At 35.2% G+C, this 25,161-nt stretch overlaps 1 protein-coding gene and 1 long non-coding RNA gene across 4 annotated transcripts in view; both read right to left on the reverse strand.

The window, feature by feature from the left end:
- The window catches only part of LOC141451251 (uncharacterized), a 42,928-nt gene extending 25,474 nt beyond the window's left edge, over positions 1-17,454 (reverse strand). Inside the window, exon 1 of the long non-coding RNA XR_012456652.1 lies at positions 17,315-17,454. This is a non-coding gene — a long non-coding RNA (uncharacterized lncRNA). The remainder of the gene's footprint in view (positions 1-17,314) is intronic.
- Positions 1-25,161, reverse strand: part of LOC141450536 (microtubule-associated protein Jupiter-like) — a 180,146-nt gene that overhangs the window by 101,439 nt on the left and 53,546 nt on the right. The window contains exon 1 of one of the 3 annotated variants that reach the window (XM_074121156.1): positions 17,424-17,769. The exons of 1 other annotated variant lie outside the window; for it this stretch is intronic. The gene's annotated coding sequence lies outside the window, so the exon portion shown is untranslated. Of the gene's footprint in view, positions 1-17,423; positions 17,770-25,161 lie in introns of those variants that run through there. One more of the 3 variants, XM_074121424.1, reaches the window with a different exon arrangement.

Raw genomic sequence — 25,161 nt, forward strand, 5'->3', positions numbered from 1 at the left:
CGAGCGGTTAGAAGCTAGACCCGCAAAGCAAAGATGTATTGCGGTACTAGGCTATATACCCAGTCTATACCTTTAATTGTTAATAAAAAAAAAATTACAGTAAAAGTATGTTTGCTAGTCGCCTCCGTCCACGACACCTAATTTGGTAGTTGGACGTTCAGCCCCGCCTGAAAAAATAGGCGATTACTTTACTTTACTTTAACTTCTTCTTAACCTTTGCTACTATTAGATGAAACCAAGATTTATATGATTCTATATTGCAATATTAGCAAGAATGGAATTGCGACGTTGAATGACCCATGAAGATTCAACAGATTGAAGATTGGCTGGGGAAGTTGAATGCTGAAGTTGGGACGACACTTAAGTGAGCAATCAAATATGAAGGATGATGTGGAGATGGATATCTTTTCCGCTTAAGATTTAAGACTTTATCAGAGAGGTCACACCATAAAGTTGTAAATAAGCATCAATCCCAGTAAAATGGACTTCAGTAACTTCTATAAGGAAAACAAGGCTTATCTGCAGATATCTTGGTCTAATCATGCACATTGCACAAAAAAAAAAAGTAATTAGCTCAGTGGTTAGTGTCTCTTACAGCTCACTATAAGAGAACATTGCCCGGAAGCAGACAATGCGTTGAAACCAAAGCTGATACATTAAACCACCACAAACAAGACAACTAATTGGACTTAACGAACCCACAAACCAATTTTACCTCGTTTAAATCACACTCAAACACACACATTTAACAATTTCCATGGCCCACATGCCTAAAAACTCTTTTTTAGGGAGCCACAAAGATCTTTATATCGCAGTGGTATTGGCTTGGGGCCACTCTCCATTTACAACCTACATTTAAGCCATTAGGATGAATGCCATAAGGCTATCCACCTTTTAATTTCCACCGATACAACCTCTGACTTGGAATACAACAACCACTGTATCACATGAGAGCTCTTCCAGACTCCAAGACCTGGAGAAGACCATGCTAATACTATTTTACCCCAAAAAGCTCCTTGCTCAGGAAAACCTGGATATTTACCGATAACGGCTTGCTCCTAATGGATTACATCCAAAGAAAGTTCATTTAGCGAACGTTTTGACTGGAGAGAGTCAAAACTTACAACGATCTAAAAACCAACAAATTTCTCTTTTTGCATTAACATAAATATAGATTGACTGGAATCAGATTTAATGCAATCAAATGGAGAAGAATTTGAGAGGGAGATAGTAACAAAACGCACAAAAACTGCATTCTGGAAGCTGTTAATGGGTCACAAATCTCTGGCAAAGATATTTCAACTGTATAATAAAAGCACTAAACCACAGGTATTTAAATAAGTAATTTAGACAGCCTTTCACTTGCGGCAGAGCGACCTCTAGAGGACCAACTACTATTATACTACCAGTCAACATTCCTAGAGATGAAATATTACGGACTTGCTAGACAAGTCTCACAACTACTTCCACATGGAGAGATCGTTCCTCCAAAATACTCCAGAGAGCTACTGTCCCATAAATTTTTATTACACTAATTTAACAGCCATATATATCATTTTTTATTTCCATTTATTATATTTTAGATTATTTATTTCACAAATAAGACGTTATGCGAGGCTAATCGTCTATTAATAACTTTTTTGAAATAAATTCCAGAAAATTCTTTCAAGCTCTTAGGGTGGAAAAACATATATTTCTTCGGAAAACTAAAAAGCAATAATCTGATGACTGCAGAACCCGTTTCTATCTTCTTAACAAAAACTTACCGTTTAAAAAGTTAAGTGTAACGATCAATTCAACGACAAAAAGTACACAAATCATCAATTCAAACATTTCATTCATGCTTAATTGATATCAATTAAATAATTTGACTGCATTCAATTTTCATTAACATAGTTTAGAATTTATTAGAAGTCACGGACCCTTATGCTGGCCATTTTCAAATACAAAATATTTGTTCACTAAAGAGTAGCACCCCAATTAACTTAGATTGATTGTAATAGCAGGTATCAGACTATTCATGCACAGATTCTAAAAAAATGTTAATGAAAAAATAATTGTTATGACGTGAATTATTTTTTTAACAAAAAAAAAATCTTAATTCAATTAAAATTGGTTAACACTTTCGTTTGTCAAATAAAAAAGAAGAAAAATGGAAAATACAAATCCACCATCTTATTGCGGGCCAAAGAGGGCGTGGCGTGGGCGCCCATTGGGAGGTGGGCGTGGTTTAATCACTTTTGATTGCCTGTTTAATCCGCCTACTTCTCACACTTCCATTCTTTACAGTGGTTGGCCAATTCTTTATTAGTAATTATTTATATGAAAAATTACAGTTTATTTTTTTTCACTAATTTTTCCTCCGTAGGTATTTGATGAAAAAGCAAATTATGCAATAAAAAATTTTCTCAATAGAAATGTGAAAAATAAAAGATTTTTCTCGCTAATGTCTTGTTTTCTGTATTAATAATGTAAGGGTAAACAGAAAATTGGGCATAATGGTTATTTTCTTGTGAAATAGGTAAAAAGGAAATTGTGTGCCATGTTTCACCTATTGTTCCTCGCCATTCTGTATGTTTTTGTATGATTTTACGCTCAACTACATGAAATTCCAAATCAAATGATACTTCATACATGAAAATCGATCTAAGCGTTGTTTACAAAAAAGTTAACAAAAACAATTTCTGAGAATGACGTTTTTGCTCATTTTCAGCAACTTTTTTCTCGAAATCTATTAGAAATGGGTTGTTGCGAAAAAAAATTACAGTTATAAAAGGAGGATTTGCCCGATATTTTAAAGAAAATTTGGGAATTTTATCTTTTCTAGAAAAAGAGAAAAAAATTGTCAAAGTTGGGTGTTTTTCAACGTTACGCTTTTTCGTGCAGTTTTTGACTATACAGCCTGTCCTATCAGATAGTTTTAATATCTCATCCTTAATAATCTACAAATTAATTAATCAAAGCACTCTTAGAAGAAGTCATGGATGGTACAGATTTACTAAATACAGTATATCTTCACCCACAGGAAATAACTGTAACAGATAATACAGTCTAGACAGTATGTTCCGGAAGTATGACTTCCATAATACAGTTACGATATAGAGCGAGGAAAAATGACCTACCTGTATACATTTAAACAATATTTTTGAAAATCTGGAGCAGGTTTCTTTGTTATTAGGAAAATTACTTTCAAGAACACAAGGGATTTATTTCTAATCCAAGTTATTCCTAGTTTCTCTGGATCAAAAGGATGTAACTCCGCACAGAATAATGTAGAAAGGAAATCCGACACAGTGCCAAATTGTCTTCAAGGAAAGCTTTGAGTCTTTTTTTTTTTTTTTTTTTTGGTATCAGAGGGACACTTAGCAATGTGATGGAAAATTGTCTTCCAGCTTCCAGGGTGCGCCATCTTTGTTGTCTTTCGAATGAAAGTATATGAAATTGAACTTCCAAACGGAAGTTCCGCACTTGTACAGGATTAGAAAACATTAACTTCTTGCTTCTTCTGCTCCGGACTGTTTCCAGAAGACAGGAGCAAATTTCTGTTTTAACAACGAGATTCTTCTAATCTAAAGGGCAAAATCATTAACAGATTTTCGGGGGAAAAAAAGTAGAAAGAGGCGGAAGACTGTCCAAATTAGCTGCCTCTCTTTCCTTTCTTTGAGGATCTTTATAACGCGCTTTAGGCAGCACTGGATCCTAGCATATCCACCTTCCAGAAATGAACATCTTCGTGGTATTCACCTTTACGGACAAACTTGCGTTGATAATGTGGTATATCTAAAAAATACTGATCGGGAATCAAAACAAGACGCCAAATCGTATTGGACGTACATCTCTATCAACGGCTGTTGATTGGATCTCAAAATAATGCCACAAAAAAATAACATTCTACTGGATTTTTGGATGGATCAGACTGAAGAGGGTAAATCTTACACTGTTTTATCCTTAAGGTTCCAGTTCTGATTGGACATAACTGCGATTGCTACGGTATAAGCACTAATCATTTAAGGGAATCCCGTGGGACTTTTAAAATCCGAAACTGATTCCAGCAATGTGTCAAATTATAAAACCATTTTTACCGTACAAATTATACCGTCATAGTAATTACGTAACCAGAGCTAAACAAAAAAAAATCATTAACACATTTATATGGCCACACATATTTTTGCCAACAAAGGAAATAATCATTACTCCAAGAACTTGATGACCTTGTAAAAGACAACTATAATAAGATAATTGCAATAACAATAATTGTGATTGGTGTTAGCAGTTTTACGCTTTACTTTCACTGACTACAGTTTTAAGTAAGAGAGAAGAGGACCAATCGTGGTAATTTGATAGATTTTGATAATTCTAAGTTTTCACCGGAAATACAGGAAGTGATAATCTCTTTTGGTGAAACTAAACCAATAGCAACGGACCAATCATTTCGTACTTCACTTTCTATTGTCCCCAAGTAAAATCCTTATCGAAATAGAACAGAAAACGATTAGAAGCATTTTTAGAAACAAAAGCCTTTCTTAAAAGATCGATATCAGGCGAGGATCGTTATCTAGATTTCAATGACGGCCGCTTTCTTCAGCACCTTATCCAACATCTTGTACACCTTGGTACTCCTTTATCTGAGTGCAGTCGTACAGTGAGTGAGATATCTACTCACTATGTTTCTGTCCTCTGCCCACTTTGTTGAAAAGAATTGTTGCCCTATCATCAACAGTTAGTGAAAGTAAAGTAAAGTAATTACCTATTTTTTCAGGCTGGCTTAATATCCAACTACCAAATTAAGTGTCGTGGACGGAGGCGACTAGCAAACATACTTTACTGCAAAATTTCTCATATTAACCATTAAGTTATAGACTGGGAATATAGCCCAGTACCGCAATACATCTTAGCTTTGTGGGTCTAGCCTCTAACCGCTCGGCTACCGTGGCGACTAGCAAACATACTTTACTGCAAAATTTCTCATATTAACCATTAAAGGTATAGACTGGGAATATATCCTAGTACCGCTATACATCTTAGTATTGCGGGTTTCGCCTCTAACTGCTCGGCTATCGTAGCGACTAGGAAACATACTTTACTATAAATTTCTCATATTAACCATTAAAGGTATAGACTGGGAATATAGCCTAGTACCGCAATACATCTTAGCATTGCTAACCGCTCGGCTACCGTGGCGACTAGCAAACATACTTTACTGCAAAATTTCTCATATTAACCATTAAAGGTATAGACTGGGAATATATCCTAGTACCGCTATACATCTTAGTATTGCGGGTTTCGCCTCTAACTACTCGGCTACCGTGGCGACTAGCAAACATACTTTACTATAAATTTCTCATATTAACCATTAAAGGTATAGACTGGGAATATAGCCTAGTACCGCAATACATCTTAGCATTGCTAACCGCTCGGCTACCGTGGCGACTAGCAAACATACTTTACTGCAAAATTTCTCATATTAACCATTAAAGGTATAGACTGGGAATATATCCTAGTACCGCTATACATCTTAGTATTGCGGGTTTCGCCTCTAACTGCTCGGCTACCGTGGCGACTAGCAAACATACTTTACTATAAATTTCTCATTATAAATATTTTCAATTACATATAAACAAGCCTCAATATGCCCAAAACGAATTTCCCCTCAAAAAAAATGATTCAAAAATGAAAAATTTTGTTCAGAATATGAAGTTAAGAGAAAATTTTGTCCAGTAATATTGGAATTTTTACGAACTTGGTACTTTATCAAGGCATTTAACTTCCTTTAAGGAATAGAACTACCTAAGACGAACATTATACTGGAACTGTACTTCGGAGATAAGAATAATTATCCCCTCTTCTAAGAATCTCTTTAATCCAATTGTTCTGGAAAAAAAAAATGTTCAAATAAAAGTTGTGCTATACTAGTGCCATGTGGTGGGGGGATACAAGTTTAAAGGAAATCCTCGCAGCCATCTTTATGAAAATCTCAGAATTCAGTGAAATGGTACTTCCGGCTAGGAAAGTCGGCGAAAAATCAGTAAAGCGATATGTGCTAGATCAAAGTGTTTGAATTCAATGTTATATATCTACTTTTATGTAAGATATATATTCAAAAATATATAAAGAAAATTATTGTATGCCGGTATAAACACAAATGACGCAACAGATTCACTAATTTCGGTAAATGAGGCCACCCAAACTCCGTAAAATGGAGCTACCAGTTTTTGGGACGATTATTGCTTAATACAGATTTGTGAAGTGTTATGCATGTGTGTGTGTGTGTGTAGACTTGAGCAGACAAAGTTATGATGTTTCTAGAAAGCAGGTTAGGTTTCCCCTTTTCTTGAGGCGATTGACACGATATAAACTATTTCTCTCGTACTGGAGGGACTAAAAAAAATGCACGTAAAAGAATTTCAAAAATTTCAAGTTCGTAGATTATAATTATAAGATAGCTGTGTGTGAAGTGGGCCAATAGGAAACGATGTAGCTACAAGGTAAACACAAACACTCACTCACTAGATTAGACAACAAACCGTTCTCGTCCAAATAAAAAACCTACGCTCGCGCCTTAATGCTGCCATTATGACGTATCTATGCTAGGCTATGCACACACGAGCAAACCCTCCCTTCCCTCACCGGCAAGGTGACGTAGTACTTCCTTCGTAATGCTCCTTCCTGAAAGAATCATTTAGTTTTTTACTGCTAGCTGGACCACTCTTGAATAGAGAGATAAGTTCTTAATGTGCTCCCCCTCATGACGTTTATGTTCTAGTTCATTACGTCATTCATAAACAATAACATATTTTAAGAAGTTTATATTATAAAGAGCGTTTTAAATATCTTGAATAATTTCCAAATTCGTAGATAACGCCAAAATTACCGGAAGTGCTACGTTATTCCTTGAGATTTTATTTCGAAAAGACCTCTCCCCTCCCGTTTTCTACGAAAGTCTATAACAAGTATGTCGTGTGAGTCACACCAGTGTGTATGTAAAGAGAGTATTTACTCATAAAATAACAATAAAGAATTCTTGTAAAGAAGGAAGGTTCATTTAGAAAAAAAGAGAAGATAGTTATTGTAAATTTACAGTTATTTTCATTCTAATGCACGGTAAATGATTAAAACGGAAGAAAGCAAATAAATAAAAAGACTGAGCCGACCACGCCCCCCAAAACTGTCACGCAAATATCAGCTGGAAGAGAAAGTCAGTGCAGCCAACTTAGCACGATCTCTATGGGGAATAAGGACGCGGGCCAAGGGTCTCCTCCTAATTACAGCTGATTATTCACAAATTCTAAGTAAAAACAATTACACTATCTCTCTTTAATGAGCTACTCTAAGGAGTTTCTAACTCAAAATACTAATTTCTAACATACTTAATTCTTGATAGCCGAGGCGTAAATCTGTGGACAACATAAAGTTCGAAAAAAAAAAAAAAACTCGTTGCAACCAAGTTGCCACTTCCGGTCTACGAATTACGCCGTCCGATGACTGTACTTCCTGTTCTTATATGAAACTTCCTTGGACTTCTTCGCTGTCCTGCTAGGAGCTCCTTAAATGGATCTCTTACAGCTTCCAAAGAGTTATCAATCACAGATAACTAACAAATCTTGTCCCAAAGTATTGGCCCAAAAACCCGATAAAAATTTGGCTAACTATATTAAGCAGGAAATACTTCTTAAGGAAATCAAACTCGGCACCTGAGCTTTCCTTAACTTACAACAGCATTTATTAAGCTTCCAAGCTCAGCGCGCTTTATCAGTCAACAAAATTAATAATTAAATTTAAAATGAAGTCGCTATTTCGAAGATTGGAAATGTTCCTAATTGTAAATTGGTTCCAATAAAAGATACATTTGGAAGTGCACCAATGAATATATATTAGTCTTGAAATTCTTTCGCTTTGCTTGCAACAATTTAGTTGCCAAAAAAAAATTCACTAATATCTGCAATGGCAGACTCCCATTTACTTGAGCGTATTTTTTTATTTTTAAAGCCCCACAGGGAACATATATTACGTACATCTGGGTAAATAGGTAGCACTGAGTAATTAGATGCAATTAGTGAACCCACAAAATATGCATTATGGTATTGGGTTTTATTCCCGATCTTAGGCCTTGGTTAATATGAGAAATTTATAGTAAAGTATGTTTGCTAGACGCCACGATAGTCGAGCGGTTAGAGGCTAGACCCGCAAAGCTAAGATGTGTTGCGGTACTAGGCTATATTCCCAATTCTATACCTTTAATGGTTAATATGAGAAATTTATAGTTAAGTATGTTTGCTAGTCGCCTCCATCCAAGGCACCTAATTAGGTAGTTGGATGTAAAGCCAGCCTAAAATAGGCAATTACTTCACAACTACTTTACTAGTTAACCCACAAGGATGGCTAAATATGTGTCACCAATCAGATCAATGGAACTGCAGCTAATTTTAACTATTAGTAGTACCTTTTTTGAAACTCCTAAAACAAAGAAAAAGGATTGAAATATCAAACTAACCGGAAACACATGTTTGGCAGTCCCCCTGAATTCGAAAAGATTAATCTCAAAGACGACAGCATGTTATACCACCAAATCGATAAATCTAGTTAAATAAGATATTTTCCATAGATTCTGTAGGTACGTAAAGACATCACACGTGACAGCAACACTTTCCTCGTCCGCATTATGTGGGAAAAGTGTGATGGTGGAGAGGGATTGAGGAAAAAGTGAAATTAGAGCAGAAGAGATAAAAGACATGTCTGGACATGTATCCAGAGAGGAAGCAGACACAAGAGAATCTGTGTGGTGTTTGTACATGTGTGTAAGTGAAACAGTGTGCTGCATTATATTGTAGGATAGAGTGTGAATTGAGCGTGACAATAATTCCGGCACACTACTTCCGGTTTATATATTTACATGTATATACGGTGGTTATAGGCTGAGCTATATATACATGAAAAATAGAGCATGCTCTGTGTTACTACTGGCTCACAACCATTCGTACTACAACCCATACTACAGTTATCAGAGCAATTAATATAATTCATTCTCCCCCATTAAACAGATATAAATGAGGCTCTTCGCTAACTAAATGGTCTGAGGAGTGGTACCTACTACAAGAACTCCTAGGCAACATTACTTGGTTACTTAATTCGATTGCCTAACTTTTAGACTACTATTTCATAAACCACATAAAGAAGACAACGTCAATTTGTTGAATTTAAAGAATGTAAACACACAAAACTATCGATCAGTGGTTCAGGTTTATAGCAGCCCATTCAAATCTGATGCAAGATTATTCTCTAAAGAATTTAGAGGGAGGCCCCGGGTGAGTTGGCTCAACAATGACAATGTCTCAAAGAGATTTGAGCGTAAGAAGATGGAGAAGAGTGGCCCAAGAGAGGGATGAATGGCCACAACTTTATTGAGGAGGCCTCAAGGTCCTTCATGGACTGTAGTGCCAAGCAAGAAGATGAAGAAGAAACGCTCAAAACCATCGATCAATGGGTTCAGGTTTATACCAACCCATTCAATTCTGGTGCAGGATTATTCTTTCAAGAATTTCAGATCGCCACCTCCTGATTGGAAAATCACTCCAACATCGTTTTTTTTAAAGGCAAAATCACAGCCAATAAAGAACTACTGTGGGCAACTTCATCCATCTTGGCTGCTGAAACAAGGATGTCCTGAGATTTGTTATTAACCTATCGCACAGTAAAGAGTTACCGGATGGATTCTGCATCTACCAATCCCATGATAATTTTTTTTTTAATTTTGTTATCTCATTCGCTGATTACACTGTACGGCGTGTAGTTGTTACAAATAGCAGTTCACAATCAAGATGTTACCAACGTAGCATAAAGATGAAATAAAGAACACCTATGTGATTAGGAGAAAAGTGAACCGAGAATAACACAGGAAACGCGGCGATGAGACTGAACTCTGGAAGCCAGACCTATCAAGCTCACAGTGGAAGTTTAATCTGCGTGTTTCCGGTCAAGTCCATTTACTTGGTAATCTTACCGCTATGGGGTTTCCTTAAAGGTTTTTCTTTGTGTTCTTTAGATGGTGGAATAGAAAACCAACAATTTCTAGACTAAACACGGCTATCTCTGGCTGGCTTGTGGTCAGTCCTACTTAGTGCGTATTGTCACGGCCTACAGAATCAACTAATAGTGGCCATTAGAAGAAAAAAAAATTGCTAACCTCTGCGCTACATCCTGAATACGAACATAACCTATCTGCTCTTTGAAACACTTTCATACATTTTTTTTTCTTTCAAAGTATAACTAAGAAAATGTTAGAAAAACTGATCTACAAGAAAACAGATAAAAGATGAGAATAGCTTCCACAAAGGTTCACCAGAGAACCTACCTCCTCCGCAATCAAAAGAATTTGGCTGTGGCGCGCACTGTTACAGCACCTCCTCCAATTATGAGTATTTACTCATGAGTATTCTGGTGGTGAGTTTCCTTTTCCCAGAGCCAAAAGAGCACTTTGCTGGTTGACCATATCTTTCCGAGAAAACCTGGCTAGGTTATCCGCTGTCAATTCGAAACGATACGATCTTTCTTCAGTCAACTTTAACACCAGATGAGGACTTTCGATAATCCAAATACGTAAATGTCCGTCCGATCTTTTTGTAATCCTCATAAATTTTTGGGAATAATTTAAACTTTTTCACCAGCCTTCTCTCACCTGGGGTTTCCTCCAGGTACATCGTGCTTCATATAAAAAAAATAACATATAATCGCCTATTTTTTCAGGAGGGGCTTAACGTCCAACAACCAAATAGGTGTCGTGGGCGGAGGCGACTAGCAAACATACTTTACTATAAATTTCTCATATTAACCATTAAAGGACTGGGAATATAGCCTAGTACCGCAACACATCTTAGCTTTGCGGGTCTCGCCTCTAACTACTCGGCTATCGTGGCGCCTAGCAAACATACTTTACTGTAAATTTCTCTTATTAACCATTAAGGTATAGACTGGGAATATAGCCTAGTACCGCAACACATCTTAGCTTTGCGGGTCTCGCCTCTAACTACTCGGCTATCGTGGCGCCTAGCAAACATACTTTACTGTAAATTTCTCTTATTAACCATTAAGGTATAGACTGGGAATATAGCCTAGTACCGCAACACATCTTAGCTTTGCGGGTCTCGCCTCTAACTACTCGGCTATCGTGGCGCCTAGCAAACATACTTTACTGTAAATTTCTCTTATTAACCATTAAGGTATAGACTGGGAATATAGCCTAGTACCTCAATACATCTTAGCTTTACTTCCGCCATCACTCTGTGAATGCAATCATCCAGAATCGCCTAGACTGCTCCCTCCCTCCTCCAAAAAGGGAACACCACTAGATAATTACACCGTTCTCCAACTTCTACAGCGAATCGATTCTACACCTTTCTCTCCAGTAGTCTGGATTTCCAGAATGCTCCACAGCCGTTCAAAAAAAAGATGAAAGTACAATCAATTCGTGCTCATTACTAAGACTCCAGACCATATTTACTAGACGTGTACAAAATTAGTAGTTTGTTCCCGCCATTAACTAACGCAATTCCCTGCCGCCATCTCCCCTCCTAACCATTAATGGTTGGTTACCTTACCTTTCATTCCAATCAAAAATAAAAATTACTGTATCAAAAACAAAACACTATTCTCTGAGAACTAACTGTACAGTTTAATCATCGCAACTATAAAATGAGCCAATAGGAACAAACCTTTGTAAATATACGTAAAAGCCATTCATTCCACTGCCTCTCCAATTTAGGCTAAAATTATAAAAACCTAATAAGATAACTTTCCATCGTTCTGACTTCCGTTCTATAAAAAAAAATAATCGATTCCGAACACCATCTGCTGCACTCAAAACAACAACACGTCGCTCCCATATCCTGGAATTGATTCTAGTGAAGAAAAAAATTTGCATTAGCTCCCAAATTCATCAAATTATTATAGCCCCAAAGGATGTGAATCATGTTAGTGGCTAAAATATTGGACTAGATACTCATTGTCATGTAAAACCTGTTGTTCATCCGGTTCGCAAAACCGGATGACTTGATCTCGAACTTTTAGATTTCCTAGAACTTCTACAAAAAGATAGTTGTTCCAGAACTTTGTTTTTTTTTTTTTGTAAATAAACACCTTTCTCTCAAAGATTGTAAAATCTTTGATTTTATTCGTTACAAAACGCATTTTTTCATATTGTATCTTTGATTGGTTTCAGATATTGATACACCATCAGAAGTATCAAATTAATCGATTTGTTGTTGAGATTTAAGCTTAAACTATATTTCCGTCTCGCCATACACTCTGATTTACTACGCAAGTGCAGTAGTACGAGAGGGTGAAGTAAGTGAAGTGGAAATCTCTACAACAAACTGATTTCTCTACCTCTGACGGTGGATGAAATTCCGATCAGGGATACTATTAACAGGCTGTTACGATGGATATAATTGAAGAAATTATCCAGTACTGAAGACCTAAACCATCTTTAAAAAAAAAACTGGATGTTCATATCTACGCACTTAGTCGAGTTTAGAGTTTGGCGGGGCGGGGCGCCCATTTTCACAAAAAAAATAACATATAAACAAAATCACAAATCTATCCTGCTAAGTTTAAGAGCTAAGTAGGAGGATCTTAACTTCCTCGTGAGGTGCTCCTTAGACAGTTACTTCTGTCAAAGTAAGCCCTCAGAGGCAGCAATTCCTTAGACTTGTACTTCAATTGCGAATAGGTAAGTCCTCAAACTTACACCTCTACTTCTTGCTAAGAGATGGACAAAAAACTCAGAATATCTGGAGACGATATATGAGTGGAGGCAAGGGAGCAAGCGGAGCCAGGGAGCAAGATATCCTGGACTCTTGCTCCCCCTCACTTACCTTGAGGACTTCGCAAGACGGTTGACTTCAATAATATATTTACAGGAAAGCACTAAATTCTATTAAGTCCGGTCTGCCTGTTTCCGCATATAGACGGAGAAGAGCCAATCAGAGTAAAAAGAAAGTAATATACCGACAGCAGATAATCAAATATCTATTACAGGAAGTAATTACGATTTAATGTCTATTTCTATGCACATATCTATTAGAGAGAGAGAGAGAGAGAATAAACGCTCAACTTTTACCAGACTAGCCGAGCACATGCAAATAAAGTTTTATGATTTATGCATATTTATATATTCACTTTTTAAAACAAATAGAATAAATGGAATAACGAATAGAATAAATAGTTTTTGAAAGCAAACTTACAACGAATAGAAGAAATCCAATTTCATTTAAATTTTGCAAATATAAATCCGCCATTTTGTATCGCTTTATTGATAATAAAAAGAAAAAGTTACAAAATACGTGACTATATGCGATTGCAATAAATGTTTTTAAATTCATATGGCATATAAAAACGAGCTTTCACTTCAGATATATAACAAGAACTTACTTGAAACTCTATCAGAAAGCCGAGTATTGGGTGTTATGACGACTTAAAAGAAGTTAAAACGGAAATGATGTTTCGTCCAAAATTGTAAGCCTAGTTTTTTGTTTCGTAATGTTTCGAGTGTGTTGTTCACTGTTGCCAACTAAACGGAATATCAAAACTGAACTTCCCACGATTTTTTGAGGGGGGAGCCAAATCACACAAAGAGGGAGACCAATACGTGTGTAAAAATTAATTTTTCTCATACTTAAGGGAAACTCCCCCAAAAAGCGGACTCTTCCGGTGAAAATTGGAAAATTCGCGAGATTACAAGTATTTCCTCTGACCGAGTAAGAAGAGGAAGTAGACCATCTAACGAAAGCATACTTTAAATATTCTTCATTACGCAATTAATAACGAACATTTCTCCCTCCCAAAAACTTGGAGCTTTTACCTTTTACAGAATTTCAGTAATGGATACAGGGTTAATACTATCGAGCAGGGGCGGGTTGTTGGTCTAGTTGTCAAGAGAGTGGCTTTGTAAGTGGGAGATCTCCCGGGTTCGAATCCCGCTTATGGCTACTTTTTATTTGTTAGAAAAAAAAATTGTTTATAGTAAAGTATGTTTGTTAGTCGCCACGGTAGCCGAGCGGTTAGAGGCTAGACCTGCAATGCTAAGATGTATTGCGGTACTAGGCTATATTACCAGTCTATACCTTTAATGGTTAATATGAGAAATTTATAGTAAAGTATGTTTGCTAGTCGCCACGATAGCCGAGCGGTTAGAGGCTAGACCCGCAAAGCTAAGATGTATTGTGGTACTAGGCTATATTCCCAGACTACACCTTTAATGGTTACTATGGGAAATTTACAGTAATGTATGTTTGCTAGTCGCCCCCGTCCACGGCACCTAATTTGGTAGTTGGATGTTAAGCCCCGCCTGAAAAAGTAGGCGATTACTTTGCCTCACGAAAACGAACAAAAATAAAAAAGAATAAATTTAACAAAACCACAGTGGAAAGAGTAAAAATCTGGACAGTACAAACAATAAAAAGGGAAACTACAACTATTACAGGAAATAAGATACAGTGTTGCAAAAACATCTAAAAGATCGAAATTAAATAATATTGAGGCCTATTTGGGGCGTTGTTTTATTTTATTTTTTTTCCAAATCAAATTACCAAACTATTGTTTTACATTGTTCGCCCAAACTTGAAGTTTGATTTAAATATTTTGGTCCATCCTTCATCGTTTAAATAAAGGTCTATTATAGTTTCCTGTATGTATTATATTTGAATTGCATAGATATTATATAGAAGATACAGGAAGAGTTAAATAAAATAGGCGAGGCTGTAATTCTGACGAATAGATCGCAATAGAAAAAACAAAGATTATATTTGTTTGAACAAAGATCTGGAACCACGTAAGGTCGTCTTCTTGAGCAATTATTTACATTATTCACTTTTGTTTTTGTTAAAATTTTGCTACCAAAACATGGTCATGCTTAAACGATGACTCCCACTGTATTGCGCTCATTGACACAACTGCTGCGAGAACAATAGCCGTTCAATTTGTGATTATTTCAAGCGGATATACAAAAAATTGGTTAAACTGTGAGGCTATTTAGAATCTAGACACTATTATTACTAGATTCCATAAGACTACATTTCTAATTATTTATTAATTTTACAGTTTAATTATAATTTTACTTTACTCCCTAGTGATTCACTGTACCGCTTCCCCTTTTTTAAATACATAAATCCTGGAAAGAGTGTAGATATTCAATTAATCTAAAAATAAAACTTCATTTACTATCTAGAAGGCAGTGGAAGGTAGACCCTGCCCACGGCCTTAATCTTCTTAATTTAATTTTTTAAAAATTAATTAAATAATGAATAAACGACCATTAAATTAAAAAATAAAAATAAATAGCAATAAAAATACATGGGAAGAATTTTAGTAAAAGTAATAAACCAGCCGGAATATTTCGGGAATAAATAATTTATTTGGGAACCTCACATTTTAAAAACAGTTTCATTGATATGAAAGTTCAGATCTCCCTAATAATTCTTTTTAGACAAACCATTTTTGGTAATCGAAAGAGCACATCCTCACCATAATACTGACTCCAGAAATGAAAGACGTATGGACCTCTTAGAAAGAATAGAAATATACAAAAAACATAAAGCTAGAATATTGTTGCTAACTAAACAACGATTTTCCAAGTTTGAATATGATTATCGATTCAGCCATTTATGTCACTTTTGCGGTGAACTGATTCTCTGCAAAAATTGGAAATTGGAAACGGTGCTATTAATATTAAAGTAGTAGTAAATAAAGTAATTGCCTATTTTTTCAGGCAGACTTTACGTCCATCTACCAAATTAGGTGTCGTGGACGGAGGCGACTAGCAACCATACTTTACTGCCAAATTTCTCATATTAACCATTAAAGGTATAGACTGGGAATATAGCCTAGTACCGCAATACATCTTAGCTTTGCGGGTCTAGCCTCTAACCGCTCGGCTATAGTGGCGCCTAGCAAACATACTTTACTATAAATTTCTCATATTAACCATTAAAGGTATAGACTGGGAATATAGCCTAGTACCGCAATACATCTTAGCTTTGCGGGTCTAGTCTCTAACCGCTCCGGCTACCGTGGCGCCTTATTAATATTACCTAATAATGTACAGGCTATGAAACTACTAACCAAACAATATTCTGAATTGGCTCTCTAGAGGTGAAATGATTAAAGTTATGGTTTCTGAAAAACCAATAAACTTTTCAACAACAAATAACCCCACAAGAGCAAATAACCTTTTGGCCAAGTTAGAAACGAAATGAACGAGTTGAGTCTACTTGATTTACTATAGGGAAGCACTTCAAAAATTTACCATCCTACTGCTAAAAGTCATACCTAAGGGTTTGGATAACCCCGAAATGAGGATAATAAGTATCCACCCTCACCCTCGTCAACTGAGTCGATGATGTAAGAGAGGACGTATGGAGGCATTGTTCGTTTACCTGGAGCTCCACTCAACCTTGCTGGTCCCAAGGTTCTTGGGTTACGAAAACATCTGCCATCCCAAAGTAGTGAGGTAATATGTTCGAGAAGAAACAGATATTAAAGCCAAATCGTACCGAAAAATTATTAAGAAAAGTGAAAATTCCTGTCACTTCCTGTTAATGCAAAAACCTTCCATCTTGACGTTTCCTTCTTCACAGCACCGAGTTAAAAATATTAAAAATGCAATTTTTTAGCTGACCACAATGCACACATTCCCGCACTATTTCTTACCCAGGAACCTCCAAAACATGTAGAACTTCCGGTAAAGACGTAAACTCGAAAATCAACTAGTATGGCGGCCATTTCCTTTTACGGTCCATTATTTATTACAAAATGGGAGAATACCAGTGAATAACGCGCAATCCAATAAACCATCTCTTGCCTAGCTAAATCAGTTTCTATCATTAATTATGTTATTAAAATTATCTTTTTTATTACTTATGATCAGCTAGAATTATTATTATTAATGGAATAAAATCGTGACGTAAACATGACGTAATTAAATAAAAGTCATTTGACCTTAATGGTTTTTTGTTTTTTAAAGAAGAAGAAATCGTTTACATAGTTAACGTTACATTTAAGTGTTGACAGAATCGTGTACTAGCAATAACCAGGTAACGATACAGATAAGTTATTATATTAACTTAATTGCGGTAAGTAAGTTTTCAAGAATTATTCTTATGATTAGATATTTGATCAGGTAAATGGCGTTTAAGAAGACACAGCATCATCTTGCGCAGCCATGATGTCAAACCAAAAGCAAACCATTTGCCTTTCGCCTTCTCCATACACAGACACACAGACACGTTCGAACATACAAACAGAATTATAAAGAGTTGTTACTCACAATATGGCGGCAAAACTCAGCAAATGATTCTTGCTCTTACAAAAGTAAGAGGGATGTGATTTTAAGGCAATCAATCATCAAGCAACAATAAATAGATATTTTATCAAACCTGATTATGATGCAAGAGATTTATTGATGGAACGTGATAATAAAATGGCTAAATTTTTAATATCAAAGAAGAAAGCAAAAGAAAAATCTGGTATTAATTAAGAACAAGTGAAAGATCTGAGCGGAAAGATACAACACTCCGGGAGTTTTACACGAGGATTACACTGAAGAGATTTCGATTACAAACTGGCAAACGAACACTGGAGTGGTTATGTTTAAAAAAACCTGAATATGAATATGGTTAGCACTGCTTGACAACAAAAGTGGTGTCTGTTGGCAGTAAAGTGATATAAATGCGGGGTCGTAACTGAGCGAGGTCGTAACGCCCCTGCACATTGCAACAACAACAACTGGCGGTAGGTAAGTGGGCAGCACAGCGTAGATGGTCTTGCACACATCTGGCTTGTTATTAATACCATCAAAAATAGGCTCTTATTACTCGGCTCTCTCTTAACTTCCCATTTACCAAGGGTCTAATTGAGTGTTCACACACCGGAAGTAAGTACATTTAAGAACCCCAATACGGCCGGTCATAACTCAAAAAGCTACTTCCGCAACGTTGTGAATTACGCGACTCGGTTTTTAAAAACCCAGATCTCAATCCCAGATTCACTTAAGCTTCCCTCTGGGTAAGAAGTGGAGTCCCCCCCCTTAATGTACAGCCTTCGCCAATTCTGTAATTGAAACTTCCGGTAGGAAAATTGAACAAAAAAAAGAAAACTCCCCCCGAACCGTGCTGATATTACAGCTAAATCATCACCTAAACTAAATACGCTGTAATAATAATACTCGTAAATAGAGAGGATTATTCTACGTATTTTCGAAGTTTTTTTTTTTGTTAAACAGGTTCAAACATGATTGAATGAACTGGTCAAATCAGGAATTTGACTTTTTACATCCCCCCCTTTTGAGCACATTACGTAAGAGAAGGTTGTGTGAGTTATTCACACTTGAAGGTCATTGGCAATTTAGTTTCCGGTGCACTGCTTCTTTTCTACTTTAAAAAAAAACAAACAAACAGCAGCAGCAGACAAAGCGCCAAGTTCATACCTATTCTAAAAACCGGAAATAAAGAATAGAAATAAATAACGGAAGTATGTCAACGAAACTATAAACTCCTCGGGTAAGGAAAGCGGTTTACACAGTCTCTTCTCTTAACATTCCTTTCAAATTGTTTCCAACTAAGAAATAGCCTACAATTAATTATTAGCTCCCAAATCTGTATAATGAGTCCAGACAAAATACCAGGTTTAAATTGCCATAAACGTAATTGTTAATCCATTCCTAATGTGAATAGTTTTACGTTACAGAGAGGGATGCCTATAGAATCGGATTGTTTTCTATCCGGTATACTAAAAATTTCAGGATGTTTATCTTCTTTAAGGAAGGAGATCCAAACAAAGGCAAGTTACTTTTTTGTACTGTTCTTACGGTTCTTACCTTAATGAAACAGTAATTGCACTAGATGTGGTGACAAGGTGTTACTTACCTGAAACAAATTAATAATAACTAGTTTAGAAAAAATATTAGAATAATTAGATTACAAAAAAAAATGGAGTTTTGTATCAATTAAGCACAAATTTATTTAGTTATCTGATGATAATTTCTCCTGAAGGGTAATGTAAGAAACCTACCAAAAAAAGTTTAAACTAAAAACTAGTTTCAATCTATCAAATCTATCAAGCTAATCCAATCGCTAGGTGATTGAGGCTTATTTAGATTAGTTACAAATGATTTAGTAATTGCCATATTTTTTTATGTCAAAACATCATTTTAATCGTTAAGATCGATTTTGAAGTACTTATATACACAACCCATCTTAGTACGTCAATAAGCGCGTACAGCTTCACTGTACACTAACTTACAACAGTATTCAGGCGCGGCTTAACGTCCAACTACCAATTAGGTGTCGTGGACGAAGGCGACTAGCAAACATATGTACTTTACTATAAATTTCTCATATTAACCATTAAAGGTATAGACTGGGAATATAGCCTAGCACCACAATACATCTTAGCTGTGCGGGTCTAGCCTCTAACCGCTCGGCTACCGTGGCGACTAGCAAACATACGAGTACTTTACTGCAAATTTCTCATATTAACCATTAAAGGTATAGACTGGGAATATAGCCTAGTACCGCAATACATCTTAGCTTTGCGGGTCTCGCCTCTAACCGCTCGGTTACCGTGGCGCCTCTTACAGCAGTAAGTGAAGCAGAAATTCATTAGAGAAATGCTAAGAGCAGAAATTTGAGGGTAAATTTCATTATTGGAAAAGCTTAACTTGAAGCAACTTTTAGATTTGGAAAAAAAAGTTGAAAACTTTCATCTAATGAACTTTAAGCTTAAAAGCAAATGTCTAACCTAATTCTTATTAATGAATCATTTTGAGGAGAGAAAAAAAATATGAAACGCAAAATTCAAGGTAAAAGGTTAATCTCTCGTCACACTTTTCGTTTTTTAGAAAAAAGTCAGATCTATATCCGTGCGGAGATCCCGATTATGAATCCCCTTGGACTGGGACCATAGATTTTTTTTCTCTTCCTTGGAGCTGTACCCAGTGATGTCTGTAAATGAGAGAACGCTGTCCCGTTATCTAGCTCGTGAAATCTGAAAGCTGGCAGTGCACCTGCCAATGACCTCAGACGTTGACACGTCAAAAGATTTAAAAGAAAGAAAAATTGCGTTTAAGGTCTAGTAAATGTTTGGTATCAAAATTATCAAAAACTAGTTACTGATAACTGGTAATCAATAACTAATCAATCAAGATCAATCTGCTTCCATTTATTCCGGTTGTATTCTAGTTTCGAACTAGAAACTCCACTTCAGTTCAACTTTAATCTTTAGTCTTTTTTTTTTTAAAGTCAAAGCCAACCTCCAACCAATTGGACCTAAGAAATTGATCATAGATAGTTTTGACGTCCCCAAATGTGGCGTTTAGTAATGTTGTTGCTGATCGATTTTTTCCCGAATCGTTCCAGGGTGATTTATGTAAGAATGGTCTGGATCGACATGAAGCCTAATTAAAACCCAGGAAATCACGAGTTCAAAAACATAAAGAAATAAAATATAAAGTTTTGTTGGCAATTTTTCTTCTACAATTAAATTTGCATTTGGAAAAACTAACTTGTTTTTAAAGTGAAAAATCTCAATTTTCAAAATTGATACTGAAAGAGAGAGAGAGAGAGAGAAAATGATTCCCTTGAACGTAAAACAGCTCTGCATTGTTGGAAAGCGGAAGGACCTCGCTAAAGTGTAGAAATGTTGGTAGGATTTGCAAGGTTAACCATGCATCTTGTCTGCCATGAACCATGATGATTCATCTTCTTTCATTGTCAGAGTGAACATTTCTAGAGATTTGTCTTTCATCACTTTTTACGTTTCGAAAGAAAATTCTACTTCCTCTCCTTCCCAGAGTACAGCAATCGAGACAAACTTTTCACCGGAAGTATTCGTTTTGGTTAAAATCTGTCCAACAGGAAGTGCAATTTTTCTTGAAACTATTTTAGTTTTTCCTCGAAAAATAACACCGATAGTTTTCTTTAGAGACTTCTATATATTATTAAATCACTTTTAATTGAAAAGTTTTCCCAAATGAGTTAATAGTTCGAAGGGTTACTATAACATTAAGGACTCCTCTAACGTGCCATTTGGAGACAAAATACAGATTCACCACCTAAAGTATTTCAAAGCCCCTTTCCCCAAAAAATGATGTTAAACGAAAAGGTGTCTTTACAGAATAGATTTTTTCAACCTCTTTCTTTTCGTATTTACCGAAAATGGTTCCAGCTTTTAACACTCGAACACAATTAGGCGGAAGTATGAACAGGCAAACTCTAGCTCATCAACACTTAATGTACACCTTGCAGTAGCCAACCATTAAGAGAGCTTAAGAGAGCATAGAGCAGTGGTTCTTAACCGGTGTTACGCGGAAAACTGGTGTTCCGCGAATATGGTCCAAGTGTTCCGCGAAATTTCAATTTTAAATGTATTGAAATTTAGAAACTTAGGAAAGATACGAAAACAAAAAATTGTTCCTTTTTTTTTAATTTGAATTTAATTTTAAGTTCTTGCTAAATACCGAATTTCAAATTATTTAATGTTAGTGTTCCGCGAGAAAAATATATACATACAATTGTGTTCCGCGTCTATGAAAAGGTTAAGAACCACTGATATAAAGGGTTGAAAATTTTTTTGGTCATGAAATTCTGTAAAATTATGGCCGTTCTATATCTCCCACTGTGAACCACGAATTGGTATGGAATTTTGTTCTCTTGTACACTTTGTTTTCCTCAATTATAAACTATAATTATTTTGTGCACAGATCTATAAATGTAGAAGATATAAAGGGTTGAAAATTTTTTGGGTCATGAAATTCTGTAAAATTATGGCCGTACTATATCTCCCACTGTGAACCACGTATTGGTATGGAATTTTGTTCTCTTGTATACTTTGTTTTTCTCAATTATAAACTATAGTTATTTTGTGCAAAAATCCAAAAAGGTAGAAGATATAAAGGGTTGAAAATTTTTTGGGTCATAAAATTCTGTAAAATTATGGCCGTACTATTTCTCCCACTGTGAACCACGTATTGGTATGGAATTTTGTTCTCTTGTACACTTTGTTTTTCTCAATTATAAACTATAGTTATTTTGTGCACAGATCTATAAATGTAGAAGATATAAAGGGTTGAAAATTTTTTGGGTCATGAAATTCTGTAAAATTATGGCCGTACTATATCTCCCACTGTGAACCACGTATTGGTTACGGAATTTTGTTCTCTTGTAAACTTTGTAATTCTCAATTATAAACTATAGTTATTTTGTGCACAGATCTATAAATGAAGAAGATATAAAGGGTTGAAAATTTTTTGGGTCATGAAATTCTTTAAAATTATGGCCGTTCTATATCTTCCACTGTGAACCACGTATTGGTATAGAATTTTGTTCTCTTGTACACTTTGTTTTTCTCAATTATAAACTATAGTTATTTTGTGCAAAGATCTAAAAAGGTAGAAGATATAAAGGGTTGAAAATGTTTTGGGTCATGAAATTCTGTAAAATTATGGCCGTTCTATATCTCCCACTGTGAACCACGTATTGGTATGGAATTTTGTTCTCTTGTACACTTTGTTTTTCTCAATTATAAACTATAGTTATTTTGTGCGAAGATCTTAAAAGGTAGAAGATATAAAGGGTTGAAAATTTTTTGGGTCATGAAATACTGTACAATTATGGCCGTACTATGCACCCACAGTGAACCACGTATTGTTATGGAATTTTGTTCTCTTGTACACTTTGTTTTTCTCAATTATAAACTATAGTTATTTTGTGCACAGATCTATAAATGTAGAAGATATAAAGGGTTGAAAATTTTTTGGGTCATGAAATTCTGTAAAATTATGGCCGTACTATATCTCCCACTGTGAACCACGTATTGGTTACGGAATTTTGTTCTCTTGTAAACTTTGTATTTCTCAATTATAAACTATAGTTATTTTGTGCACAGATCTATAAATGAAGAAGATATAAAGGGTTGAAAATTTTTTGGGTCATGAAATTCTTTAAAATTATGGCCGTTCTATATCTTCCACTGTGAACCACGTATTGGTATAGAATTTTGTTCTCTTGTACACTTTGTTTTTCTCAATTATAAACTATAGTTATTTTGTGCAAAGATCTAAAAAGGTAGAAGATATAAAGGGTTGAAAATGTTTTGGGTCATGAAATTCTGTAAAATTATGGCCGTTCTATATCTCCCACTGTGAACCACGTATTGGTATGGAATTTTGTTCTCTTGTACACTTTGTTTTTCTCAATTATAAACTATAGTTATTTTGTGCGAAGATCTTAAAAGGTAGAAGATATAAAGGGTTGAAAATTTTTTGGGTCATGAAATACTGTACAATTATGGCCGTACTATGCACCCACAGTGAACCACGTATTGTTATGGAATTTTGTTCTCTTGTACACTTTGTTTTTCTCAATTATAAACTATAGTTATTTTGTGCGAAGATCTAAAAAGGTAGAAGATATAAAGGGTTGAAAATTTTTTGGGTCATGAAATTCTATAAAATTATGGCCGTACTATATCTCCCACTGTGAACCACGTATTGGTATGGAATTTTGTTCTCTTGTACACTTTGTTTTTCTCAATTATAAACTATAGTTATTTTGTGCAAAGATCTAAAAAGGTAGAAGATATAAAGGGTTGAAAATTTTTTGGGTCATGAAATTCTGTAAAATTATGGCCGTTTTATATCTCCCACTGTGAACCACGAATTGGTATGGAATTTTGTTCTCTTGTACACTTTGTTTTTCTTAATTATAAACTACAGTTATTTTGTTCACAGATCTAAAGAGGTAGAAGATATAAAGGGTTGAAAATATTTTGGGTCATGAAATTCTGTAAAATTATGGTCGTTCTAAATCTCCCACTGTGAACCACATATTGATATGGAATTTTGGTCTCTTATACACTTTGTTTTCCTCAATTATAAACTATAGTTATTTTGTGCAAAGATCTATAAATGTAGAAGATATAAAGGGTTGAAAAATTTTTGGGTCATGAAATTCTGTAAAATTATGGCCGTTCTATATCTCCCACTGTGAACCACGTATTGGTATGGAATTTTGTTCTCTTGTACACTTTGTTTTTCTCAATTATAAACTATAGTTATTTTGTGCACAGATCTAAAGAGGTAGAAGATATAAAGGGTTGAAAATATTTTGGGTCATGAAATTCTGTAAAATTATGGTCGTTCTATATCTCTCACTGTGAACCACATATTGGTATGGAATTTTGTTCTCTTATTCATTTTATTTTCCTCAATTATAAACTATAGTTATTTTGTGCACAGATCTATAAATGTAGAAGATATAAAGGGTTGAAAATTTTTTGGGTCATGAAATTTTGTAAAATTATGGCCGTTCTATATCTCCCACTGTGAACCACGTATTGGTATGGAATTTTGTTCTCTTGTACACTTTGTTTTTCTCAGTTATAAACTATAGTTATTTTGTGCACAGATCTATAAATGTAGCAGATATAAAGGGTTGAACATTTTTTGGGTCATGAAATTCTGTAAAATTATGGCCGTTCTATATCTCCCACTGTGAACCACGTATTGGTATGGAATTTTGTTCTCTTGTACGCTTTGTTTTCCTCAATTATAAACTATAGTTATTTTGTGCAAAGATCTATAAATGTAGAAGATATAAAGGGTTGAAAAATTTTTGGGTCATGAAATTCTGTAAAATTATGGCCGTTCTATATCTCCCACTGTGAACCACGTATTGGTATGGAATTTTGTTCTCTTGTACACTTTGTTTTTCTCAATTATAAACTATAGTTATTTTGTGCACAGATCTAAAGAGGTAGAAGATATAAAGGGTTGAAAATATTTTGGGTCATGAAATTCTGTAAAATTATGGTCGTTCTATATCTCCCACTGTGAACCACATATTGGTATAGAATTTTGTTCTCTTATACATTTTGTTTTCCTCAATTATAAACTATAGTTATTTTGTGCACAGATCTATAAATGTAGAAGATATAAAGGGTTGAAAATTTTTTGGGTCATGAAATTCTGTAAAATTATGGCCGTTCTATATCTCCCACTGTGAACCACGTATTGGTATGGAATTTTGTTCTCTTATACACTTTGTTTTTCTCAATTATAAACTATAGTTATTTTGTGCAATGATCTAAAAAGGTAGAAGATATAAAGGGTTGAAAATT

This window comes from Rhodnius prolixus, unplaced genomic scaffold (genome assembly GCF_049639745.1).
Source record: "Rhodnius prolixus isolate KJV_2025 unplaced genomic scaffold, Rpr scaffold_1, whole genome shotgun sequence".
Taxonomy (NCBI): domain Eukaryota; kingdom Metazoa; phylum Arthropoda; class Insecta; order Hemiptera; family Reduviidae; genus Rhodnius; species Rhodnius prolixus.